This window comes from Trachymyrmex cornetzi, unplaced genomic scaffold (assembly GCF_001594075.2).
Source record: "Trachymyrmex cornetzi isolate Tcor2-1 unplaced genomic scaffold, Tcor1.1 scaffold5, whole genome shotgun sequence".
NCBI classification, from domain to species: domain Eukaryota; kingdom Metazoa; phylum Arthropoda; class Insecta; order Hymenoptera; family Formicidae; genus Trachymyrmex; species Trachymyrmex cornetzi.
This window is the reverse complement of record NW_017299806.1, coordinates 256,332-264,682: the sequence shown is the minus strand read 5'-3', so window position 1 is coordinate 264,682 and position 8,351 is coordinate 256,332.

The following is an 8,351-nucleotide window of genomic DNA, read 5'->3' as shown; positions in this document are numbered from 1 at the left end:
CGCCGATTGGGGCTCGAGAAATCGAAAAACTAATATCCGCCCCCGGAGGCCGTTTGTTTCGTATTGTTTCGGACGCCAGACTCCCAGGCGGTTGTCTTTGGCGTGATTGAGTATCGCCATTCTTCATGAATTTCGCGCTTTCTTTTTATCGCGTCTCGAGCTTCCCGATGACGACCGATGTAACGAAGGGAGGAACGCAGAAGTAACGTGAAGGGAGCTGATTGAAGTACTAACAACATGCAGGTCTATATGCAAGATTTTCTAGTTAATGTCAAGCAATTTTTTATAGTACCTATATATGTGATTGCTTACAACGATAGATTGTAATTTCGATAAGATTAACTGGATAAATGACAATCTCTTATTTACAGTGGAAGATGGAATTAATATCCATGTAGTAGGTAATCTGCGAATTATTCCGACAAACATAAGGGATGCTGAAGTTTGGCCCTTTCTACTTAGTTGGTCAACAAACTCAAGGGCACCGCGCTTTAAGGGAGGTTAATACGAATACCCTGAAGGGTGTAAATACGGGACCATCCAATATCTCTGACTCTCGTAAGCCCTACCATCCTTAATTATCGTACACCGAGATGAACCGCAATGAAGCCGATTAAGAGGTTTAATATATGAACAATAGAATATCTCCGTCAATTTTTCGAAAATGGTCGGACAAACGGTAAGAAAAATTTAGGAGAAATATATGTCGTGTTTTCTGCTTAAAATTGGCGCAGTACATTTTGAGAAGAGACAGCGCAAAGCAGCGACGCGGTGCACAGTGCTACGGCAGTTTGTTCTGCAAGGCAGGTAATGACCATTTAAATGCATGGAATTAATGTAATGTGGAGGAAATGTTCTCGTCGCGTCTACAGAGGCAGCCACTGTAGTCAAATAAAATTCGCGGCGTCGTACCCTCGTGCCTCGTTTCGCCCCTCCGCAGGCCGCGGCCGGTCCGATTCGGCTAACTAGAAAGTCATTCCAGATTTCAACCGCGAGAGACAGATTTTAACCGAAAAAAATAACCTCGGACCACCCAATCAACACTTTCGCAGATTTTTACCGATCGATGAATCCGCAAAGCGATTGCTATTATATTTTAGGGTGCGTGCGACGCGATTATTTAATGACGACAAATCCTACTTTTTATTCTCGTTCGAAATTGGCTGTTATTGAAATTTCTTTAAATCACAGAAAAATCCTTTCTATTGTTTGCCAATCTTTTCTCCCCGCTTCTTGACGACGTGACTTTTTAATACGACGGATTTTTCTCGACTTGATTGGCCAGACCTCGCCGCAATTGCGTGGGGTTGCGCGAAATGAAACGACGGGCGGCGTCTGCGTAACCGAATTTAGCGATTTTTAATTCCCAGGATCGGGCGCTTGGAGCCAATAGAAGGGGCGGCCCACCCTAAATCGCTAATAAGACTTCGCAAGCCTCCGTACATCCCACCGACAAGGATTTTCCTATTCGGTTCTCATCCCGAATGCTGCACGCGGCCATCCGATTAATCCAGACGAATCGCGATAAGAATTATCGCAGGGAGAGCGAATTTTGACAACTCAATTTCGAAACGCTTTCATTCACGTTAATATGTTGCAAATTTTTTAAGAGAGATGCATACCTTAAGGTTATTTTTCACAAAATTGCATAAAATTTGTTTATTCTTTTTTTTAAGTTCAGTTTGCAATTTTTAGTAATTTTTTAAATTTTGTCACTTTTTTGCGCCAATTTCAAACAAATCTCCGCTGTATAAATGTTCCGAGAAAATTGGTTTACATCAGCCGTAATTCGCAGCCGCAGCAGCTCGACGCAATTAATTTTCTTGCTGCAGCTGCATCCGTAGACTTTCTACGCTTTAGATACGTTCTTGCTGGAAGAAACAATCTGCTTACTCGGGTAGTCGAGTTTCTCGCATGCACATCGTCGATCGATCCCGTTTCTAATTTATACCTCGCAAAATATTGCTCCCAGCTGTCAATTGATTAGATTATGCAATGTGACGTAATTAGAAGCACGAACATGTATCTTTGTTACAAAATAAGTTCTCATTTTGTCTAAGAGAAATTATAAAACATTTTTCAAGTTAAATAATTACAAAATTATGTATATAATTATATACTAATATTATTTTTTGTACACTTTTATCTTCTCATGACGTAGAAAATTGATTTGTGTAGATCTGCAGATTATATAACGTTTGGCTTTTTCGAAAGACGTGAGAACCGCTGGGTATTGATGCTCGATCAGGCAGCCCCTGGAGGTTTAATTAAATACAACCCCCACTTCCCACGTGGCTCGGCTTCTACCGCCTGTAAAACGAGCAATATTTTTCACGAAAACCACCTCAACGGATGAGCTCATATCTGGCCTTAGTGTTAAAAGTCAAATACGATGAATAACGTTAAACGTTAAAAAATATATTAATTAAAATGTCGTATGATATTTTCTATTCTAATATATGAATTACGTTTCTTCTTTTCACATCTTCCTTTGACATCTCTTGAAGTTAATTATTTATGTATAGATAATGGTAATTATTTATGTATAGATAATAGTACTAATTCTCCAATATTTGCTATTGAATACTAATGAGAAGTTATCTTCGTTTATTTTTAAGCTGATTATCAGACGTTTATCATTCGCACAGGTACAGCGCGGCCACTATATATATATATATACACACACACACACACACACACACACATATATATATATATATGGAGGAAAGGGCGTTATCCTACATTAGGTTGATCGCGTCAGCGTACGATCCTATCGTACCGATCGGCGCGTGACGTTGGCAGTAATGCTGCTGGGGATATGACAGGCGCGCATGGCACGGGGTGTTGCAACACCCCCCGCGTCAAGAATTCATGCAGGCCCGATGGGGGACCATAATTAACCGAATACCGATACTCACCCGCTTACCCGACTCCATCTGCGACATACGCGACGCATATATAGCCACCAGCGCGTAATTCTACGCACACCTGTCTGTGCGAGAGCATATTATGTGTCATACGCATTTTCCATAAAAAAAAAAGCAGATCCTTTTGTTAAACTTCCATTTAGCTAGAGTTTGATATATTTGATGCGATAATGGAAGAATATTTGCAAATGAATAAGATATATGTAGAATTTTGAATAAACTTGTTAAACATCATAAGTGTATAAAAACTGCAAAGAATATCTCTTTATGTTGATTGTACATAGATTGACATGAATGTGTTCTTGCTGTCGAACGTAATACAATCTTGTAGTGCAGTTTCAACAAAAACTGTTTAATTTAATCTTGTATTTGTGTGCATTTCGCCTGAAATTAATTAGATGTTGGAAATCATAAATGAATAGCAATAACGCCTTCTTGAATGTGTACTTTCTTTAAAAAAAAAGAAACAGATTCTTTTATGAAACTTTTATTCAGCTCCAGTTGCATGTATTTGATGAGATAACGGAGGAATATTTGCAATTGAATAAGATGTATTTAACAGTTTAGTGAGCAAAAACTGTCTTAAATATCTTATAAGTGTATAAAGATAAAAGTTGCGAAGAATACGTTTTTATGTTAGACGTATAGATTAAACATGGATATGTCGTTCCAAGTTGTCAAAGCAGCTTACAATTTTGTTACTATTTACTGATAACATAATATAATTTCGTAGTGTATAATTTAAATTCGATCTCTTTTCTGCGTGTATCTCGTCTAAAATTAATTAGATGTTGAAGATGTAGAGTGAATGAATATCAGTGGTAACACCGCCTCGAGCCGGTCAGCTGCGACGGTGATGGAATGGCAGGGTAGAAGAAAATCAGACATAGAAGGCCGATTAAAAATTCCGTTTATCCGGTACCGCGGAGGCAGTCGACGCACTCTCTTATCTACGTCCGTCGGTGTAACATCTGCGCCGGCTGTGCAAAAAGGAGGCGATGAAGCAAGGAAGGAGGAAGACCTTGCCTAGTGTCTCCGTCGTGCTCCTTACCCACGGAAGGAACGAGGCTGCGTCTCTGTCCTCCCCCCACCTCATACGAAACCCCGCTTTTCCTGTGTCGTCTCTACCCTGGTGAGGCAAGGCATCCCCGCTAACCCCTCGCCACCCACTCGGAGAGAGAGAGAGAGAGAACCCCCGCCCCTTTACGGGTCTGCTGGCGGTGGCGGCGGTGTCGTATCTTGGCCTCCGTGGCGCGCCGCTCTATCGACGTACAGCCACCCTCGGCTCACCTCCTCACCTTCTCCACTCCGTTTCCTATTCTCTCTCTTTCCGACTTGGCCTCACGTTCCCTCGGTCTTCCTCCCACCGCCACTCTCGCGCTCTCCGTCCTTTTCTCTCTTAGACGTGCTTCCCGCGTCCGTCTATCCGGATTTCTCTCCGACACATTCGCCTCACCGACCTCCGTAACTCGCGATTGCCGAGATAGCGAGAATATAGATGCAGTCGAAGGACTGTCTCGGTTGCTTACCTCCTACGAGGCCTACGAGGAAAATCAACGCGTTATTGAGACGTCTGTTGGCGAATTAGGGCTTTCCACGTCTTACCGTTTCACTGACATTTAGACGCAGATTAGACCGACTATGGCTGATCTGATAATTTAACGAGATGAAAGTCTTGTGAAGAATAACGATTTATTAAGGCGATTATGAAACGACTTTTGTCGAATGTATTATGAAAGTGAAGCAGGAAAGGTTAAATTTATCGCGAATCAGAAATTCATATATCATCGATATAGTGGAATTCGTTGCTTTAATATTGTACAGTCTGCAATGTCATTAAGGTTCGTAATTACAGCTTATATCTCATTCGTGGTATTCAAATTTATCCTCATTATTACCTACTGGAATAAATTGTTGAGAATAACCTATACATAATAGAAGCTTGTATTAACATTGCCGTAACGTTTGCAATGTTACCACAATATTGCTGGAACATTGCAATGTTGTGGCGATATTACTGGAAAGATCTGTGTTGTGTTATGGGAAATAACATTTACGATAACAATAGATTATATAATAATAACAATAGAAAATTAGATAGGTATGTATTATGGAATTGTCCGAATTTCAGCCAAAGTTATTCTGTTCTTCTTAGAAAACATAATAAATCTCTAGGAAATAATTGAACAATTCCGATTGGAATCCATTTATATGTGTAGCATTCAAACTAACAATAATATTTGTATGTAAACATTCATATCGTTAAACGCGAGCAATGTAGGCGATTAAGTTGGTGGCGCGACATTTCATCGAAGAGAGAAACGCGGATCCGCAAAATACTGAAAGATCAGGCTGGTCAGGCAGTACTCGCGGTGTACTTGGGGAATACGCGTGGCCTTAAATCAGGGTTGATATCCTCGAAACAATTCGACCCTCCGAGGATGGTGTCCGGCAGCAGGCACTGGCCCAGGCGGGTAGCACGGAAGAAGATTTAATTAAGCCGGGACCGATTTATCTCTCTGACAGCTAACCCCGTCCTTTCTAGACCCCCTTCTCTCTTTCCCTACTCCTTCGGATTTTCGGTCCCTCAAACCTCGCGACACTAGATTCTAGACTCGCTGAAAGGGCAAAACCCTTTTGTGTGTAAACTATAGAGTAGGTGTCCCATCCATTCATTTTCCATCGATACTACCGCATAGTCCCGAAACGATCTTCGAATTGAATCTAATCAATCCTTAATAATTTTATACTCACTAAAGTAGGGAATATACAAACAAGCCTTAGTGAAATTGAGATCGCTTTTCTTAAGAACTTTGCTTTTTTTCGGAATATTTTCCCATTTTTATCGCTCTTAATTTAAAAATGGAAAAAATTATTTGTTTGTGTGTGTATGTGTGTGTGTAAATCAAGGTATATTTACATTTTCTACTGAACATATTTTCTGCTAATTTGAGAAATGTACAATTTATCAAAATTGCAAGACTAAGATATAAGAACGCAATAGCGCGGGTGAATGCACTTTGCTCCGAATTATCGACGAGCCTTTCGTGCCAACCGATGGATGCACTTTGTAACGAGATAAAGACGTGACTCGAGGAAAGAAAGGTGAACGTACTTTGTTGACGACGATCGATGATCTCTACTTGCTGTTAGCTGCACGTATGGTCCTTCGGCTCTCACCTTTCTCTCTCCCTCTCTCTCTCTCTCTCTCTCTCTCTCTCTCTCTCTCTCTCGCTCGCTCTCCCTCGAGGGACTGGTGGCACCCTCCTGCAATTATTAATTAACGCTCCCCTCTCAAGGCATTAACGCGGCTAAGAGCAACCCCTCTTACGTCTCCGCCAACCCGTACGACCTCCTCCAACCCCTTGCCACTGACTCAAAGCACCATGAAGTAACGATACACCTTGGCTAGGGAGACGACTCGACGTAGAAGGAAGGAGGAAGTCGGAGGAGGTCCGACCTGGCGACCTCATCGACTTTGCTCCACAAAGAGAAAGACCCTTGTTATGGGGTGAGCGTTCGGATACGCACGGCGTGAAAACGACGTTCAATGGAAAGGGTTAACTCGTTCGCGAGAAAAGCCACTATATTTTCCCATCTTCGTTCGCTCGCCTTTTCTCTTTTTAACATGTACACGCAAGTAATAATTCTCAAAATTGTGCATATGTATGTACTTATTTATATCGTCGTTAATTATCATTATACGTTAGATGCATACATAATTGAAGAAAATTAGAACAATTACTTAATTTTTTTCTAATATTTAAAAGAATAATATTGTAAAGATTAAATATAATAAATAAACGTGCTGTGGAAATTGTAAAGAATAAACTAATTGTACGATTCTTAGCTAATTCGATAATTGCTTTTCATAAAATGGAAGTCGTAACTTAAATCCAACCTCTTCATAAGTATCAGTTCGTTACCGTGGTTCGGTAGTCGGAAGGAGACAAAACGGACAAAGGGTGCGTGAATCCAGCATAACGCGAATCCTGCGACAGAGGACAAGATCCTCGATGTGCACACGTAGCCGGAGGGTTCTGGTGGTCCGTGCGAAGCGGGATAAGGATTTATAGTTTAATATCTCGGGCGGCCGGGTCGACGTCACATTTTCAACCCCCGGGAGAAACTATACACATGAACCGCCACCATCCGCCACCGCCTCCTTCTCTCGGCCCCCCTTTACGCCGTTACTCCGTCCGCGGAGAGCGTGCTAGCTTTCGCTGTAGCTGGTTTTCGCTTTTGTCTCTCCGCTAGTTCGGGCGGCTGGAGATCGCCGGGCAAGGATTCCAAGGAAGATTTGTTTCGGTTTGATGGGGCCGTTTAGACGTGTAGATGCGCTCGTTAGATTGGAAATGCGTGCCCGGGATCGATGTTAAACCCCGTGTAAGAGAAAACGGGAAAGTGGACGGGGGCGGATGAGGGCGAATGGATAAAAAAGGAGGGTGGTAGCGGTTTATTGGAAATCCGGAGCTATAAAGTTCGCGCTAGAACGTACAACTGGAAGACGCGTAGAGCGCGCTCGCGAAATTATCTCAAAAATTTACTTCTCTCTTGATAGCGGCGAATTCATTAAGACATTTTGTATAACGTCCCATTTGACTTCTTTTTCTCGAATATAAAACAGACATGCATTTGACTGCTGTACAAGTATTATCCATAATTTCACAACATTGCTGTAATTAATTGTTTCATGCGATGAACTTTAAAATATTTTAAATAACAAATCCGAAAGCAATACTGTTACGGAAATTGTTAAAACGAAAGAACATCCCGCATTTCCTTCTGGACCTTTTTTGGCTTAAATCTACGGCGCCATGTACCCTTTCATTTCTTCTCTCTTCATTGGCCAAATCTCTCGCAGCACACGCACATCATTAGAGCATACTCGGACTATCGATACCTAGCCTATGCTGGACGCTAGTGCGTGGATCGTGTTAAGCGAATAAAAAGCCTATTGCCCTTTTATATAACGACAATGATATAATGATGTCTGATAGCCGGCAGATAATTGAATACAATTTTCCCTCGGTTGTCGAATAACAAATTATGTAGGTAAAAAAGATAGATTTACAATTTTTTCGCAATTTAATACTTAAAATATCTTTAATACTGCTTTTGATTTTATAAATTTGCTGAGTTGCAACATTATATATTAGTAGCATTTTATTTATAATATTAAATATTATGTAAATGGAAGATTTATTATAATAAAAATATAAGATGTAAAATTCTTGTAAATATAAAATATTATTTAAGATTATTTTCCTAATTGTGTAAATAATAATAAAAATATATATAATAGATTCTTTATAAAATATTAATTATTACAATACAATAATATTAAAATTAATGATCATATTAATAATATGGATAATAACATTAATATTAATAATAATATTAATAATATTGTTAATAATATTA